At 29.6% G+C, this 20758-nt stretch overlaps 1 protein-coding gene across 1 annotated transcript in view; it reads right to left on the bottom strand.

The window, feature by feature from the left end:
• Positions 1 to 16610, bottom strand: part of ck (unconventional myosin-VIIa ck) — a 303003-nt gene extending 286393 nt beyond the window's left edge. Inside the window, exon 1 of the mRNA XM_075355398.1 lies at positions 16439 to 16610. The gene's annotated coding sequence lies outside the window, so the exon portion shown is untranslated. The remainder of the gene's footprint in view (positions 1 to 16438) is intronic.
• Positions 16611 to 20758: the final 4148 nt, after the last annotated feature.

Below are 20758 nucleotides of genomic sequence, written 5' to 3'. Positions count from 1 at the left end.
TAGAATTAGATAGCATAGATGAAATTTACGTATCTTCTGTACTGTAGACTAAACACTGAAGATAAGTCAGAAAAGTCAAGGAAAGTCTGAGATGGGTAAGATTGTTATTGTAATAAATAGAAAATATAATTATTTTGAACATATATTAAGGCATAAATAATTTCTAAAAGTCAAGTTAATAGTAGAGAAAAATGTGAGAAAGGTAGGAAGAATTATGAAATAACTTATTAAATTTCATATTATAAATGATATGAAAGGAAAAAAACAAATGTGTCTGCTAAATTAAGGGAAACGTGCTGGGTACGGTAAAATGAAGAATGTATGCCGAAGAGGGAAAATAAAAATTGATTTGTACGTTTAAATAGTTGGTTTTCTTCTTACTCCAGTGCTTTTAGGCTTTATGTATCTGATGGAAAATTGTTGAAGTTAAAACTTGTTACCAGGTAGACTGTTGTATACGTCGTTACATAAATATACTGAAATAAATTTGTCAAGATTTTACTTCCTTATTACATTTTATTTAATATCGCAAAGTTTATCATTATTGAAGACATTAAACCAATATTTCACCAATTTAAAAAAAAATGTCTAAATAAACTGAAAACATCGCCTAAGTAAATTACGAATAAACTTGTAAAATACAACAATAGACTTCTTAATTAAAAACCTTTCGAAAAATGTTTCATGTGAATATATTTTAGCTAGAGAAAACTTTGTTAAGTTATAATTTCACCATTAAATATGAAGTTAGTAATAAAAAGCCATCATTAATCATTTTAAGTGATTATTCTGTCAGTAATGAGCGTAAAAATATGTTTATCTTACGTTGAAAACGAACTGTTAAAATTTTCACAATAAGTTCTCTTTTTAAAAACAGGATCAGTTTTAAAATTAATTGTAATTATTGCAGAAATAAATTAAAAAGTAAATTATAAGTACTTAGTTTAGATAATTAAAACAAATTACTGGTCCTTGTTTTTCCCGTTCACTTCCGAGAAAGTTGAAACGGGAAAAGTGATCACTGAAATTACTAGAAAATTTTATTCTGTTATCGATTACAAATTTGTAGGAAATTTTTTTTTTTAGAAACAATCGATGTTAATTCTCTTTGTATTATATTTAATTACAATGATAAAATCTATAGATTAATATGACAAAAAATTACTTAGGAATGAAGGATATAAAAAATACTAAAAAAAGGACTTAATATTTTTAAATTATCGATGTGATATTTCAACAATATTTACCGTAATATATTTATAAAGTTATGAGGTTAACATTTTATAACTTAAGGTCAAGCTTATAACAAAAAACTGGACTTTTATTGATGAAAAGAACTTAATTTTTATACATCACACGTAACCTGCATTACAAAGAATAAGTGCTCCCGGCCACACACTGGCAACGTGATTACAAAGTTAACATACATACAAGTTAGAAAGTCCTGTTACCATTTTAAAATTTTTATTATTACTATTACAACTACAATTTTTTTTTTTAATTTCTGTTATTTTTATTAGTCACTACTGTTAAGCTATCCTAGGTTGAAATAGAAGTTTTACGGATATATAAATAACATCGATTAAGTATGTATACTTTAAAACCAAGTTTAACGATCGGAACCTAGGATCATAATATAGAAAAGATGAATTTTGTTCTAACAATATTTATGTACTACTGGTAGATGGGCGTCAAGAAGTATAGCCTATACAAAACATATTACCAAATTTTTTCTCCCTTAACCTAGAAAAACTTTGCAGAAACGCTAAAAAGGAATAATAGAATATATAGTTTATTCCTAAACAAATTTAAAAAAATCTGCAATATTATATACATTTTGTTGGATTTGAGTACATTATTCAGTTCTTTTAGGAAAATTTTCTACATAATTTTCGGTTATAGACTGGTAAGCATAAATTCCACACTGATGGAAATGTTTCACCATTTATTCAATCCTATTTTTCAGGATTCCTTATTTCATTTCTTTAAGGATTGGTAGTTCCATATTGAAATATGGAACTCTAAACTAAATAATCTAACTTATGAAGATATCTGTAAAATTTAGAAAAAGAGAAACAACTTATTTTACAGCTTTCGGTTTTACAATTTAATCAGTTAGAGTATAATCATTCAAAGTATTTTATTAACAGGCATTTTATTAACTGGGATCCGTGTGAAGTTTGTAAACTAACACCGGACGCCTGTCCAGCTGGGAAATAGGGAAGTGTTTCCAAGATATCAGGGTACTGGGGAACTGAAATATCCGAGGCGAACAAATATCAGAATTGCTGCCTTGTGATTAGAAGTTGGCTCATCAAATTTCCTTTAATGAATTATTTGGTCCATCGACCAGATAATAGGGATTGGGTTTGGAACTAAAAGAGAACAATTGTTGATTCTCTACGGCAGCCTCGGAACAGGACAGAATTTTTCTTATTAAATATTTCTATTTATATTTTCTTACTAAAAAAAAATCTTTAAATTATAAAATTTCTTCAGATGACATTTGAGTCAACATCATTATTTAAAACTCCTGGTAAACAAAAAATAAATAAAAATAAATAAAATCTATTGAAAGCTGGACTAATAAAATGAAGAATGAAAGCCAATTTTAAAGCTAAAGATACTTTCTTTCCAAGGAAATAGCACTACTCTTTCCTCGCTGTTTACATAATAAATAAGTAACTTTACTAGAATTTCATTGTGTAGCAGTATATTTAAACGACATGCTTATTGAGAATTACCGTATAAGGTTAACACGACTTTTATTAATTCATGATTGAAATTGATTTTTAAATTCATGAATTAAAAACTTTCCCTATACCCATTAGGCCTAATTATTCATGTACGCAAATCTCTTTTTAACTGTTTGGGAAAAAATATTTCATATATTTAGAATCATTAAAAAAGATTATCTTTACGATAAATATTTTAACTGTAGACAAATCATCAAAGAGCTAGTTCTAAATTCCAAAAAATTCTAAAATATTTCAATATATAATATTAAGAACAATCTAATTTTTTATATTAAAAATCTTGTAATATGAAAAGTAAACAGACTCAATAATTTTAATTTACTAATACTGAAATAAAATAATTTATTAATTGCTCGATAATTAGAATGAAATACTTTAATACTTTAAATTATACTTACTATACTTAAAATTAAGTATACTTTAATTATTAAATACTTTAAATACTACTTTAAATTATACTGAAATTATACTTTAAATTACTATTACTTTAAATTATTACTGAAATTCGTGAAATGAAAGAAACTTTGTTTTAATTTAAATTTTCATTCTCGAAAGATGATTAAAAAATATTCAAAAAAATATTTTTTTTTTTAAATTTTTAAATCTGATAACATGATTGTTTTCAAAAGGGTAACAATTACAAAAAGGTTTTTCGGAAAATATTTATTTATTTATATTTTTAATTACAGGCTGACGACAAATTACAATTGCCATACTTTTTATATGTTGAGGTATGAATATTATGGAAAAATGCCAACTTTGAATGAAATACAAAATCTTTCGGATGAATGGTAGAAATTAATATTACTTCAGACATCGTATCGTATCGGGGAAAAAAAGCTGAAAAATAACAATCATCAATCTCTATATGTTTACATTGTCTGATATTATATAGATGATAAGAATGGAGTTACAGTCCATTAATTTTTACGAAAATTTCTGATTTTTTTGTATTTTTTTTTTGTTTTTTAATATTGAATTAAAATTTTCCTCACACAAAAGTTTTAATTGTGGTTATGCGTATTAAATCACTCAGATATTTTCAGAAATATTAGAATAAAATGAAAATAAAAACAATCCTCCATTTTGTGGATCAAGTTACACCATGTAAAGTTAAAAAAAAATGTTCTTCAAAAAAGTAAAGAAACCAACTACTCAAAGGAAATTTTTAATATTTCTAGCGAACTGTAATTTAAATTTAAAAAAAGTAGACTGGTGTATTTTCAAGTTTTCTTTATTTTTATCAAAAGATATAATGTAAATTAAACCAGCCGAACACAAATTGTGATTTGGACAAAAATTTTAATTTTTCCGTGTAAACTTATCTTAAGACGTTTAGATCAACGGACAATAGTGTAAAATTCAATCTTCTAATTCTTGGGTTAACAGTTTTCGAAAAAAATTTTGAATAATTTTTAAGAAAAAAATTTTTTTTTTATTAGATAAACTGACTAGTCTAGTTTTAACAGATCTTTATTAATTTGTGAATTTAAGAACCTAGAATGCAATTAGAATACCTCGTATTTCTCAAGATTCAAAATTTTAATAAAACATTTTCGAAAAGGAGGATATAGCGCTGAAGGGATATAATTCATGCCAAAATTACAAAAAAAATATATTATTACTTCTCAAATTAACGATTCGTGAATGAAATCTTTCCTAAATGTTCGTATTCGTACATAGATAAGTAATTAATATTTTCAATTAGCCTACATATTTTTGTGTAGATGAATGTTGTTTTTCTAAAACGTATCGTAAATACGATGATAAAACTCACCCATGTAATTTAAAATGGAATGGGATATATTCATATAGAATTAAATCGGTAAATCATAAATGATTTTTTTTTTTTTACTTTCAGGAACAACACTAAATGAATTTAATTTTGTAGTAAACATACAACTTTCTTGGAAAAAAATATAATGAGTGAACTGTTGGTTATTTAGAATAAAATCTCGATATTGCATCAATATAATGTTTTTATGACCAATATTAAAAAAATATAACCGAAAATATAAATAACTTAAAACTTAAATTTTTTTCTTAAGATTTATATTAATTGTCCTCACTCTATGAATCATGAGACCTTGCCGTTGATGAGGAGTCTTGAGTGCTCAGTGATACAGAGTAGCTGGACCGAAGGTGCAACCATATCGGAGAGGTATCTGTTGAGAGCCAGACTAAGGAATAATTCCTGAAAGAGGGCAGCAGCTCTTTCAGTAGTTGTTAAGGGCGTAGGTCAGGACGACTTAAACGGCCAAATCAACATCACTCAGTCCTCTGAGTACTGCGCAGCTGAAAGCAATGGTAAACTACAGCTACTTTTTTTCCAAGAAAATGTAGCTTTCTGCATTTTCATATAGTAATGATGGAGGCGCCTTCCTTGGTAAAATATTACGGAAGTAAACTTGTCCCCCATTCAGATCTCCGGGTGGGAACTACTAAGGAAGAATTTACTAGAAAATTAAAAAATAACATTCTACGAGTCGGAGCGTGGAATGTTAGAATTTTAATAAAGGTTGGTAAGTTAGAAAATTTAAAGAGGGAAATGGATAGGATAAATGTAGATGTAGTAGGAATTAGTGAGGTTTGGTAGGAAGAGGAAAATAACTTTTAGTCAGGTGATTTTAGAATAATTAACTCAGCTTCAAATAATGGGCAGGCAGGAGTAGGTTTCGTAATGAACAAGAAGATAGGGAAGAGAGTAGAGTATTTCAAAATGCATAGCGATAGAATCATTGTAATAAGGATAAAATCAAAACCTAAACCGACAACGATTGTTAACATTTATATGCCTACAAGTGCCCATGATGATGATGAGGTAGACTGTGTATACGAAGAAATTGATGAAGCAATTAAACACGTAAAAGCAGATGAAAATTTAATAATAGTTGGAGATTGGAATGCAAGCATTGGAAAAGGCAAGGAAGGAAATATTTCCCTCCTGGGTGTTGGCAAAAGGAATGAAAGAGGGGACTGACTAACAGAGTTTTGCATGAAGTATAATTTAGTAATTGCCAACACCCAATTTTAAAAATCATAATAGAAGAATATACACATGGAAAAAGCCAGGCGATACTGCAAGAAGAATGGGAGAATGTTAAAAAAGAAATTCTTAAATCAGCAGAAGTGAACTTAGGTGGAACAAAGAAAACTGGTTGAAAACCTTGGGTTTCAGACGATATATTACAGCTGATGGATGAACGTAGAAAATATAAGAATGCTAGTGATGAAGAAAGTAAAAGGAACTGTCGACAATTAAGAAATACTATAAACAGGAAGTGCAAACTAGCAAAAGAAGAGTGGATTAAAGAAAACTGTTCAGAAGTGGAAAGACAAATGAACATTGGTAAAATAAACGGAGCATACAGGAAAGTTAAGGAAAATTTTGGGGTACATAAATTAAAATCCAATGATATGTTAGATCAAGATGGTACACTGATTTATAATATGAAAGTAAAGTTGATAGGTGGGTGGACTATATTGAAGAGTTATACAGAGGAAATTAATTAGAAAATGGTGTTGTAGAGGAAGGTGAGGGTTGAAGAGGATAAAATGGGAGAAACAATACTGAGATCTGAATTTAAGAGAGCATTAAAAGATTTAAATGGCAGAAAGGCTCGTGAATAGACGGAATACCTGTAGAATTACTGCGCAGTGCAGGTGAGGAAGCGATTGATAGATTATACACACTGGTGTGTAATATTTATAGAAAAGGGGAAGTTCCGTCAGATGTCATAAAAAGTGTTATTGTCATAATACCAAAGAAAGCAGGACCAGATAAATGTGAAAAATACAAAACAATTAGCTTAACTTGTCATGCATCAAAAATCTTAACCAGAATTCTGTACAGAAGAATTGAGAGGAGAGTGGAAGAAGTGTTAGGAGAAGACCAATTTGGTTTCAGGAAAAGTATAGGAACAAAGGAAGCAATTTTAGGGCTCAGATTAATAGTAAAGAAAAACAAACCAACATACTTGGCATTTATAAACCTAGAAAAGGCATTCGATAACATAGACTGGAATAAAATGTTCAGCATTTAAAAAAAAATTAGAGTTCAGAGATAGAAGAACAATTGCTAACATTTACAGGAACCAAACAGCAACAGTAATAATTGAAGAACATAAGAAAGTAGCCGTAATAAGAAAGGGAGTCCGACTAGGATGTTCTCTATCCCTGTTACTTTTTAATCTTTACAAAGAACTAGCAGTAAATGATGTTAAAGAACAATTTAGATTCGGAGTAACAGTACAAGGTGAAAAGATAAAGATGCTACAATTTGCTGATGATATAGTAATTCTAGCTGAGAGTAAAAAGGATTTAGAAGAAACAATGAATTGCAAGGATGAAGTCCAACGCAAGAACTACCGCATGAAAACAAACAAGAAGAAAACGAAAGTAATGAAATATAGTAGAAATAACAAAGATGGACCACTGAATGTGAAAATAGGAGGAGAAAAGATTATGGAGGTAGAAGAATTTTGTTATTTGGGAAGTAGAATTACTAAAGATGAACGAAACAGGAGCAATATAAAATGCCGAATAGCACAGGCGAAACAAGCCTTCAGTCAGAAATATAATTTGTTTACATCAAAAATTAATTTAAATGTCAGGAAAAGATTTTTGAAAGTGTATGTTTGGAGTGTCGCTTTATATGGAAGTGAAACTTGGACAATCGGAGTATCTGAGAAGAAAAGATTAGAAGCTTTTGAAATGTGGTGCTATAGGAGAATGTTAAAAATCAGATGGGTGGATAAAGTGACAAATGAAGAGGTAAATAGATCAAGAAAGAAGCATTTGGAAAAATATAGTTAAAAGAAGACACAGACATATTGGCCACATATTAAGGCATCATGGAATAGTCGCTTTAATATTGGAGGGACAGGTAGAAGGAAAAAATTGTGTAGGCAGGCAATGCTTGGAATATGTAAAACAAATTGTTAGGGATGTAGGAAGTAGGGGGTATACTGAAATGAAATGACTAGCACTAGATAGGGAATCTTAGAGAGCTGCAAATGACTGGTTTGATGCAGCTCAAAAAAAAAAAAAATAATTGTCAGTAGCATTGCTGAATTTTGTGCAATTATTAGTATTCCTGTCCAACATAATCATATAAGAATTTTACCAATTTTTTTTTTAACAATTTTGTATAAGTTCTATTTATAGATCTTTCAATCAAACACTTTTATGAAATAATTTATTCTCAAAAATGTTATATAAAAAAACTGAAAAATAAACCACTTAGAATAACAATAAACAAAACAAAATATTTTCAAAATCATACAAAGGCATAGAAGAAATTCAGTTTTAATATTCTGTAAAAAATGGACGTTCTTCACATGGAAAGTCTTTATTTTGGTTTATATGTCTAACGGCTATAGTCAACTTGACACAAATATATGCAACCATTCAAGAACACGATAGCATAATGTACTGCGTAAGTTATATTATAGTCCTTCAAAATGCAGGTAAAATTTAGCCCTAAAAGATACTTTAGAATGATCATACAATCAACCATCCTCACTCTTAGAATAAGCAACTCTTAAATGATGTCTCTTGCGACTCATATATATTATCACAACCATAATAAGAATGGAAGAGGTTATTCCATAAGCAAAAAATAATTGTACCACTTTCTGTAAGAAATTATGCATTAGGCTTTATACACTGTTTCCAATTTACAGGGCACTCGGTTTATTCTTTTTGTTTATGCTATTTAAAATTTAAATGAACAATACTACCTTTTTTAAATTTCACGAAATGTAGTTATTTCATATTTTAGAAATTAATTATAAGAATAAAATAATTACTATGAAAACATTTTTTATTCTAAATTAAGTGTAAATTATACCATTCAATGCATACTATTATTTTCATCAGTGTAAGCTATAATTAAATTTTTAAAATATAAACTAGTCATTTTTAATTATTTTGAATTTGTTCTTCCTAAGAACTTTATGGAGGTAAGCTGTTACTGTGAGAGTAAGTTGATAGATAACTTATGTGATTCTTTTTGAAATTTTGTGATTTATTATATGGATTGTGATTTTAAGTCAGAAATTTTAATTATTTGTTGTGCAAGATTTATGTTGTTTGAACTTGATTTTATTTTTTAGTTACTTTGATAGTGTGAGGCACAAGCTAGGCAACCTAGTAATCGAAACGTTGCTATGTACCAACTTCAGGCTGTTTCACATAGCAACCAATCAGCTGCAAAGCGGTAAATATAAACAACACCCAGGTAAACAGAAGTGTAGACCATTAAAATGTTCCAAAAGAGATCCACAGAAGTCATCATGAAGGTAGATGATAGAGATGATATCATAGAAAATATGAGTAGCCCTCGGGAAAGTAGCAGTAATTTTGATATTATAGATTCCATTACAGTCAGTCCGCATGGCAAACGGTGCCGTTGTTACGCACACCAATGATAACTAACACAATTCCTGAAAATTACATTCCTCTTTCAATTGATTTGGTCATCTACCGATGGTGGAGACTAGTAATGCTGTTCCACAAAAGGAAGAAGTTAAACCTCCTCCCATAATATTATACAGTATTTCGAAGGAATATGAGTTGGAATAATAAATTAACAACTTCGACTGCTGTTGAAGGATATTAAGAGCTACAAGAAAATAATTCATGTGGTTAGAGAAAATAACCTAATAGACATATCTTCACAAGACCTGATGAAAGGTCATTTCAGGTAGTTTTAAAGAATTTTCACCATTCGATCCAATTTATTTTATACAGAAAGAGATTGAAAATGAAGGGAGTATCATAAACGCTTGTCACCGAGTAACAAAAGAGCCGTTGGCCACTTTTTTTTAAGAAACTTGGAACCTAAGAATAATTATAGGGATGTGTTCAGAATAATGTACATAGCTAACTGCTGTGTTAGATTTGAAATCCCAGATTGTTCCAGGATTGGTACATGTGTGAGGTATTAGCAGTTCTGTCACACTAGAAATAACTGCATGAGACCATACCGCTGTGTGAAGTGTGCAGGAGGACACAAAAACGCTGACTGCTAGAAGACAGATAGAAGTGCTTTGGTAATTTGTGATTTATTCTATGAGGATCATCCTGCAAATTATAAAGGTGGCAAGATTTATTAAGAGATCATAGAAAGAAAAGGTAAAAAGAGGATGAGTTATCCTCTGATGAACAATCTGAGATCTAAGGGTCTCTTGGATCCTGAGATCCCAGGGTACAAGAGACAAATCCTATAACCGTGACCATGGTGATTTCCTGTCTTTAGGATAGAGGACTATGAGAAATCTGAATAATAATAACAATGACTCTTTCAATAAACATTTCAATCCTCATCCCCAATTCTTCGCTGAAGCATTGATGGGATTGAAGAGTTCAATTTCACTAGGTAAATTTGAGAGCTAATGAGTAACATTGAGTTTTTGATGCAACAGACTGGGAACGTCCTGGTTTTGCTAAAAAAGGTAATTTCTAAAATTTGTTGATAGAAATTACCTAAAAATAGCAATGTAGAATGTTAATGGTGTATTGAACCGAAGGGAGGAACTGGAGATGCTGATCGTCTGTGAACTGCTAGACGTCGTCCTTATATCAGAATCTCATTTTACTAACAGAAACTATTTGAACATTAGAGATTGTTCATTGTACACACCCAACCAACCAGATGTCAGGGCACATGGAGTAATGTGATGGTGGTAAAAATGAACTACGGCATTCAGCATCCTCAATTGAAATTTTGGACCGGTTAGGGATTATTAGACTATCTACTGTCCCTCTCTCCAGGCCGTAACCAGTGACATGTTTTTGAATACTTTTTAGCTCGCTGGTGCCAATTCATTCCGGGAGGTGACTGGAACGCGAAGAATGTATTCTGGGGATCACGGTTTAAAACTACCTTCGGAAGGGCCCTGACGGTGCCTATCGAAAGGATGCAACTACACGTTATCTATGGGCATCAAGAAACCTATTGGCCTACAAATCTTGACTTGATGGATTTTTATGTCGGCTCGGGAGTATCGCCTATTTATACTGTTGTGAAAAACAACTGCGATTTCATGTCGGATCACTCGCCTATACAGAATCATGTCGGATCACTTGCCTGTACTAATTATCAGAAGATAATTATTACCATGATTATGAGAAAAAAGGGATCCCTGTTTTTTTTACAATAGAATGGACTGGAAGTCGTATTGTAGTTAGAATGAGGAGTCTAACTACAATACGACTACAAAAGAAAATAGGAATATGAAAAGACGCGAATTATCACCGGGAGATTATGAAACTAGTTAGAAAAAAGAGAAAGAAAATTTAGAAGGAGATGATAACTGTTCGGGAGGCCTAAGGACAGGGTGGCAATGAGCAGGATGGCCTGCAGATTGAAGGTACTACTAAATATGCGCAGTAATGAATCATTTAAACAATACGTTGAAAGTATATCTTCCCTGAAGTGAAATGATCATTCTTTATGGAAGGTGACGGAAAACTTCAAGCGACCACCAACCGCATTCACTTCATTAAAGACGGCTAATGAGTGGGTCTGTAACGACAGCCAAAGTGCCTGATCGTTACGCACCTAGGCAAGGTGTTCCAGCCGCATGAGATGCAAGGAGGTATCGAATGGAGATTAGTGACTTCTTAAATAACTCAATTCCTTTATGTTTTCCTTTGAGGCCATTCACGAAGATAGCATATGGGTTATCTCCATCCTCTTTAAAAGAAGTGAAGAGGATTAAGAATATACGAAAGGCTTCAGAGTTTGACTGCATTACGCACAGAATGATATCTAGACTACCGTCTAAAACTATTTCTGACATACGTAAATTACGAATACTTAATGAAATCCTTAGGAAAACTTACTACCCATCCAAATAGAAAATACTACAGATAACGACTGTCTTGAAACCTGGCAAAGGTTAACAGGAAGTATCTTCGTATAGGCCTAAAAGCCTACTACCGATTTTATCTAAAATATTTGGGAAATTGTTCCTGCGTAGATTCTGGCCCGTGTTAGAAAGCGAAGGTGTGATACCCGAGCATCAATTCAACTTAGGGATGGTCATTCAACAGCGGAACAAAGCTATAGCGTTACTAGTGTTATCGTCAGATGTCTAGAAGAGAAAAGGTATTGTTTGGTGGCCTTTTTGGACGTGAACAAGCATTTGATAAAGTCTGGTTGCCTGGTCTTCTTTGCAAATTAAAATTGTACCAGCCACAACCTTATTACTTAATCCTATGCAGCTACTTCATACGCAGATGATACGGCAATCTTGGCGGTTGCCAGTAGCCCGAATACAGCCTCAGAGAAATTACAATCTGCATTGGATGCTTTCAGTGTTGGCTACTTAAATGGAGAATAAAGGTAAATCCGACAAAGTCTAGCCACGAAACATCCACGATGAGATTACCCTAAAGTTCATTTAAACGGTATGAGAATACTTCATGTCATAAGGTAAAGTATCTGGGCTTTTACCTTGACCACAGTTTAACTTGGAGAGATCATAAACGGGAGAAAAGGAAATTGTCTGACATTAATGCTGGATATAGGGTAAGGGATCTCAACATTTTTTATACAAAAAAAGTTTGGTTTACAAGGCTTTCTTGAAGCCATTGGACTTACTGAATTGAACTCTGGGGCACAACCCATAACAACAATATGGAGACCATTCAACGGTTCCTGAATAAAATATTACGGAACATAACCCAAGCGGAGGTATGTGTCCAGGTTGGAAAAGCATGTTAATCATCTAGCTTTAAATTTATTTGAAAACAGTGAGACCGTTAGAAGGCTGAAAAGAATCCGTCTGTCTGATCTGGTTGATGTACCGTTATGATGATCTGGTTTGTTGGAGTACCACTTTTTATAATTATTTTTGTTTTATTCCCCGTTATCAAATTTATGGAAGCTTACGTTTATTGTTTATCTTATGGGTAACTTAAAGTTAATGTTTCATTTATTGCTGTTCTATTTAAAGTTAATGATTTGTTTATTGCTGTTCTGTTTACTGCGCCACTTGATTAATGGTGTAAAGATATTTAATTATATTCTCAAACATTATCAAATATTATCACGTTTTTTTGTAGTTACTAGTATTTATTCATAGTATTTGCCTTGTATTTATTAATTGTTTTTGTATTTGTTGAGGATTATCACTGGATGGTCATATTTCAAATGACAATCTGTCATACAACTTAATTATAGCTTCAATATGGAAACTGATTGTAAATAAACGAATTCAGCAATATATATATATATATATATATACAAACACACACACACACACACAACTCCTTTTTCAGTAGCTTTCAAAACTACAAATAAAGCACACAAAGCCATTCAGAAGACTACGCCTGTTGCACTGTATCTTGGATTAAATTTGAATTAGAATTCCCATCATATATGACAATTTTAGGTTTTTTACCAGTGGTTTTCCAGATTTTGGAAAAATCAACAAACAATTCAAACAGGAATGATTATTTTTAAAATTAGAAGAAGAAAAAATATATTCGTTTTAATGATCTGAGAAACAAAATTTATATAAAAATAAATAAAACAACATTTTTATCGCTTATAAGGTGATATGGTAAATAAAAAGTATTAATATTTTGCGCCAGTGTATACGATGTCTAACAACTCGTGTAAGAAATTTGATAAAGCAGCTCATTATCTTACCAGCAACTGTCTACAATATCAGCCTTGTAATCTACGTTAAAATTAAGTAATATTGTTTTAGAACGTTTTTCGTTTAAGAACACGTAATATAGCAATCATTTATGTTATTTTATTATAGTACTTTCTTTTAGTTTTTCTTCATTAAAAAAAACAAAAAAAGTACAAAAAGTAAAGAAATATAATTACGAAAATTATCAGAAATTCGTTGATAACCCTTGATTTTTTAAACCCACGTGTTACTAGTCTTCAAACGCAACTTCAAAGATACAAAACTACTAGTACTGCGAAACACACACTAACAGAGAGACCAAAGAGTGCATGAATTGAATTTCAATGATTGAACTCAATATAGATACAGATTACGAATATGTAATACAGAATACAGGTACTGACAGATGGAATCTACATTCATCACAGAAAGAAACCGTTCAAGCACTATGCAACATCTTACTTATAGAAAATTTGTTACTGATAGAAATAAGACAAATAGAAACACATTAACCGGTAAATAAAAATTCAATTTTGCACGTAACACATAAAATTAAGCTTTAAATACATTTAACAACAGTATGAAAATTGCAAACTAATTGTCAAAAGCATATTAAACGAATAAACGCAAGATAGGGACACATATTAATCCATTATTTAAGGTTAAAAAGAGTTTAAATCTGTTCAAAACGGGTGCTAGTAACAATATTTTCATCAGTAAAAAATTAAGAAAGAGATCTATAATTAGATTTGAAGATCCGCCGGAAGAACGATTTCAAAACAAGTAATTTAAGTGTTATGTTTTATCTTATCTTTCAACGATTAAAACAATTTAATCTTCCACGAAATTTCTTTTAATCCAAATTTAAATTGTTTTATGAATGTAAATCTGTATTTTTGCAGATATTTTTCAGTTAATGAAAGGGATTTTAACACTCGAATTATACATTTTCTGATTAAAATCTCCTAAAAGCAAACGGCATATAATGTATGATTGAACGGTAACATATAGGCTCTTAATTATTATGACCGATCGTATTTACTTTCTTTGATGAATGATTTAGTTCTGCAATCTAATTCGTTAATAAAGATTCATTTGGATTTCAATTCAGAAAATAATTAACGCTAAGTAGACTGAATTTTAAGAAAAGTTTTCATTGTAAATAGATGTTAAAAACTTACATAAAATTATGCAGATTATTTACGAATAAATAACAACTTGAAAGCAATAAATCGCATTTTTAAATCCTCTAAATTCTAAATCTGCAAAAAGAACTGCATGCCTTTACTTTTATTGCTTCCAGAAATAATGATTTAACTATTTTTATGTACGTTCCATAAGCCGTATTAGTTAACTAAATATTCGTTTGTAATGCACCACTCTAAGTTTAATTAAAGTTGATCGAAATCGTTTATTACCTGTAGCCATTGAACAATTGCATAGTGTGTGTTTGACAAACAATTCACGCTTATGTTTGAATGAAAAAATGATTGTTGTACTTAAGATATTGCATATTTACGGTCACGGACGTTCACGTTATTAACAAGATATAATAAATATTTAAAGCCATCTGCATAGCATATTTATAACAATAATGCAAGTTTTTATAGCGCCTACAAATACTTTGGCTCAATATGCATTTATAATAATAAATGCACATTAAGGTGAATCTTTTATTCAACTAATAAAATATATTATAAATATATTATCATCGTTAAAATATACAACATGTTTGAAATATTTCTAGCGGTGTAAAATAACTGACCGCTAGTTGTCTATAACACAGACTCGAATCCACATCCTTGTATTTACCAATGACCTTGATACATTCAACAAAGTCAAATAAAAAAATAATAAACCATTAAGGTCAATGTAAATTAATCATTAGATATATTATTACACTGAGCAATCTTTATTAATAGATCATAATTATCAGAATTAAATTTTTATTGCAGTCACAGTTTTATTGTTAATTAATGGAATTATAAAAATAATAAATAAAACAGTTAATAATATTAAAAAAAAATAACACTTCATTCTTCAAAGAAATTTACATGAAATATTATTATTCTCGTACTGTTTTTACCCTTATATGCCAAAACACATATATAATTTATTCTTTAAAATATGTTAATAAAAACACAAAAATCATCTTTAATAAAATCTTAAATTTAAGTAGCCGATTTTTTAACCTAATTTTCATAATTAATATTTTACAAATAGTCGAGTAATTTTATCATATTTACAGATAAAGATATCAAGAAAAGTTTAACAATAGTTATATAAAATAAATAAATATGAAACATATAATTTTGGAAGTTCACATGATCATTTTAAGAAAATCCAAATAATTGTTCTGCCAATGTTAAAATGACAGTACGAATTCAAATTTTACGTATGAAAGGTTTTATTTAAAAAAAAAAAAGATTTCTGTAATCTCATTAATAAATTATTTTCGTATCCAGTGCATAATATCACTGAAATATGATACATTAATTAATAATATTGATACTGACTTTTTTCTCAATGAATCTTGAACAGAAATTAAGCCGACAACTAATTTTCTATTATAATACAAAATATTTGACTTTATAAATCTAAATATATTCATCTAAAATAAGTGAGTATAATTTTTAATTAACTTAAAAGGTTTAAGTAGAGAAATATTAATATTTTTTATGTATTATCGTTATAAAACAACTGAAAAATGAATATACATTATAACTTTAACTATCATTTAATTATATTATTTGAAAAGCTATATCATAAATAAAAATACATTAAAGATAATTATCAATACGAGTTTCACATTTTAATGAAACAAGTTCCATTTTAGAGGTTATAAAAGAGGATTTTACTGAATTTGATTAGGTGACTTGCTAAGTTACTACGGTTTGAGATGTGATGAGCTCTACTGGACAAAAAGAAAGACATTTAACAAGCTTACACCTGTCTAAATTTTCAGCGACGTGTTATTTCTTGTTATCGATGCTATTAAAGTTTAATAAAAATATTAATTATATTAATTACCTGTATTAGAGTTCGGCAGATGTCATGAACTAATATAATCCATTAGATCTTTATTTCTTGACTCACAGAAATCACTAATATATCAATAATGCAGAACAGAACACGCACAACTTCAAACTACTACACCTGAACTTGAAACTGGCTGTGTCCGTGCAGTCAATGTATCTTTCACACAGGTAGTAGTGAACGTGTTAGCTACGTTAACTTGTTCGAGTGTACCTCAGCGATACCTGGCGGATAACATTGTACAGGTAATATTATAGTCTTCTTGTTTACCGATAGAGAGCTGCACTATCTCTTTACGACGGTGCATCAGGGATTGTGTTACTAATAAAAAAAAAACTGTTGAATGTCAGGGTCTAATAGGTACATACTGCGTACGTCCGTTGATCTCTAGTTCTTTTTTTTTACTTGTAAACACTTGTTTTATATACATTACCTTTCTTTCTATGCCGTAATGAAATAATGAAATTAGTTGAGATAAATAAACGTGCAGTTCATTTACAGTGTAAGCCCATTAAGTCACGTATTGTTATTATTACAATGTATTTTAATTACTAAATTAAATATATCTAGAACTCGCGTGGGTGTGTGTATACACAAACACACACACACACACATATATATATGTCTTAATACAAATACATAGAATTTAATGACTAAAGCTGTTAAGTATAAAGCCTAATGTGTGGTATATTTAATTAAGCTCAACCAATCAGAACGTTCTCAAAGGGAATATTTAAAATTTCCTTAACAAAAGTCCCATTAACTAGGTAAATCAGTTTTCTGAGCGAGTCAACTTTGAACGATTGCTTATCAAAGTCCGAATTGATTTTCTAAATCAAGTAAATTCCACTATTTCTTTCCGTTCTGTACCACTTATCTTTTAGTAGATAAAAGCCCTTAAATATCCGAAAGGTTGTTTATTTTTATGATTTCTTTTTAATATACAGTTTTACTTCTTGTGTAAAAACAATTAACGTCTTTAAAGACATTATAAGCTATTAATACAGTTAGCAGTTTACTTCTAATAGATGCGGGCTTCCAAATCAACTGTTCTTGGATGGAATATCTAACAAGTTCTCATTTTCTTCATTAAAATAGTAATATTCTGTAAATGACTTTCTGTAGCAGTATAATAAAAAAAAAGCAAAAATTGCTGTAGCGGTGATTGGCCAGGAGGCCATAGCCCTGTAGTACATATATAGTATAATTACCACCGTTTATGGATTCCTTCCCTAGTATGAAGTATTTTTATCTCTAAAGAGTTTTTACATCATCTGTAAAGAATTATTTTTATATTTTTTATACATAAATATATATACTATAAAATATTTTAATAAATATTATATAATGTTTATAAATTTGTTGATATATACTTTTTACATATTATCTTCAAAAACAATACATAAACTATGTTTTAAAAATAAATCATTTGTTTATCAATAATTTATCTTCATTTATTTTAAAATTAATCAATGTGTTTACTTCTACATCTACATATATTAAAGACAGAAATTCTGATCATGAAAGAAATTTTCAATCTTCTCTTTTATTTATTAAAAATTAAAGTTATTAGTAAATAAATGTTGATGTTATATTTTTTTCAAACGAAACTTATAAAAAGTTTATTTACTTATCTTTTTCATTTCTATGGCAATATTACACTTTTTTTTTCTCTTACACTGTATTTACGAGGAATTTGTGTAACGTTTTAAATTAAAACATAAACTCAAGATTCGTTACTAGTAGTAACTTTTATTTATATTTAATTTTAAATATAAAAAATTCTTTAATAAAATCTAAATTTGATCAATGAAGAGGAATAATAAAACTTTAAAATAATTTAATTAAAAAATTAAACTTTATTGTATATTTTTAATTATTCATAACCGAAACATCTAAAACAAGGCGTACGATAAATCGTAAAAAAATTGATTTCTAAGTTATAAAAACAATTTAAACATCTGGGTTCCATTAAATTAAATTTTTATAAAAAAAATCCACTCCCTTAATTAGTAAAACTTAATATTGAAAAGAACTTTTTAAATAGCAGAAAAAGTAATTATTTTCTATGTAAATAAAGATATTATCTTTTTAATGAGTTTTCTGTCTTCTCTTTTTGTTAATTTCGTTTCTAAGTAAATTATGAATAAATTATTTTAGTTTTTAATTAAGTGTATTTCTTTTGTATTCATATTTTCATATATTTTAGTCCATATTCTGTATTTAATATTCTCCAATAAAAATTATTTTCCTAGTATTACTAATAAGGCATTACGAAATCGCTTTTTTATCATATATGGTGTTACTTTTTGCTTTTTAGATAATATATCATCAGCTTTTTATGTTTTAAGTATTTAAATTCATTCACTAATTTACGAGTATTTCTTTACTTGACATATGGAACAAATAATAAATTTTATTGATAGATGGCACGATATAACTACAAGTATAACTCTAGATGCTCCTCTTTCTCTTAAAATTTAAACTACCGAAAGTTAATTTTATTAAATGTCAAGGAATATAATTTACTAATTTACCTTTCAGAAACTTGGAAATATAATCTAATTTTTCATAAGCCTGTGCTTCCGTAATACGAAACATATTTTTTCTGTAAGGTTCATCATCTGCTGGGTTTTAACGTTAAATAAACGAATACAAAACCATAGACTTTATTTATTTAATTACTAGGATTTTACGTATGAAATCATTTTATAACTTTTTGCGGTTTCCTTTTGTGCATTTGTGTTAAAAATATTGTAAATAAGTCAATTCAATAACGGATAAACAAGATTTTTTTCATTCATGATCTGGGAGGTTTGGTAGAGTAGAAAATGTAAAAAAGAGGGAGAATTTCTTAAATTAATCTCTTCATGCTATTTTTTCTCATACCTTTATAAACAAAAAATAATTTTTAAACGATTTAGTGGAAGCCAGCATAGAATTTCTGCAAATATGTACGTAAATGTCAATTATTTAAACTTTGTATCTCAAAAAAATCTACCTTATTATTCAAAATTGAATCTTTTTTCAAAAATGGATTCATATTTACTTAAAACTGAATTTAACTGAAACAAAATTTGGTTCAATCTCCAATTGATATAATCGGACCCGATATAACCCAATAAAAAGCTCTCCAAACAGCGCCAAAAATAAAATATACCTGCATATATATATATATATATATATATATGCAGGTATATATATATATATATATATACAAAGTTTATATATATATATATATATATGTATACACTAGCATCCTTCGTCGCGGCTTCGCTCGCGCTATATGGTTTCTCGTCGCAGTCAGGAAATACTTAGCCGGTCACGACTCGGTTCGCTCGTTCTTCCCGTCTAGCCAGAGAGCACTGCCTCTTGGACCCCGCTGTGTTCATTAAACTTATGCTCTAAGTTCAGAGGTTCCCAAATTTATTTTTCTCATAGACCACTTTCAAAATTTTGCTGGTTCCGGTGGACCCCCTGCAGCTACATTTCTACCATATTTCCAGTCGACGGAAAATGTGAAGATTAGATCTAACTATGAAAATTTGTGTTACGGCTGAGTTCCACGAACTAACAGCTTCCGAAAAAAAAGTGAGAATTGATTGGTTAATTTTTGATTGACGTGCTGTGAGTGGATGTCAAAAAAGTAAAGTTGGCCAATCAAAAAAAATGCTTCCATCCAACTTTACATTTTTGACATCTACTCACAGCACAATAAAGCAATCAATTGTCACTTATTTAATCCTTGGCAATCGTATTTATATTAGTGAAGAATCAAATAAGTTCATGCAAGATTGCTAGCACACAAACCACAAGTCCGTATTTCGTCCCTTTGCACGTCTGAACAAGCGTTGCGGACGGTGGCGGCGTCAGCGGCGGCGCTTTGCAAGTCTCGATACGTTCGTTGTACTGAATATGGAATATGCAAGTTGTTACAAGTAACAGTCGCTGAGCTTCTCAAAAAATCTTTTGCCTAGATTGATACGCAAAGTCAAGCCAACATTTTAGTTCTTACTATCGAAACCAGATGAATTTTCGTGGATCCCCGCTTTTTTATTATTAATTATATAAAATATTATATTACCGTTTAATATTATATTAAATATTACAGTGGCTTATAAAATATTTGTAATGCAAGAATTAAAGAAAAATGTTGTAAGTAAAATAACTATCCAAAAAGAGAAAATAAAGACGTTATAATTCACTGATCACCTTTTGGCAGAAATCAAACATGAATAAGAAGAAATTCTGAGTGTCATGGATTCAGGAGAAATCCACTCCTCTAGAAATAGAATTTTAATAAAGAATTCTATT

Source organism: Lycorma delicatula, chromosome 2, assembly GCF_047948215.1.
Source record: "Lycorma delicatula isolate Av1 chromosome 2, ASM4794821v1, whole genome shotgun sequence".
Taxonomy (NCBI): Eukaryota; Metazoa; Arthropoda; class Insecta; order Hemiptera; family Fulgoridae; genus Lycorma; species Lycorma delicatula.
This window is presented reverse-complemented; position numbering and strand designations above follow the sequence as displayed.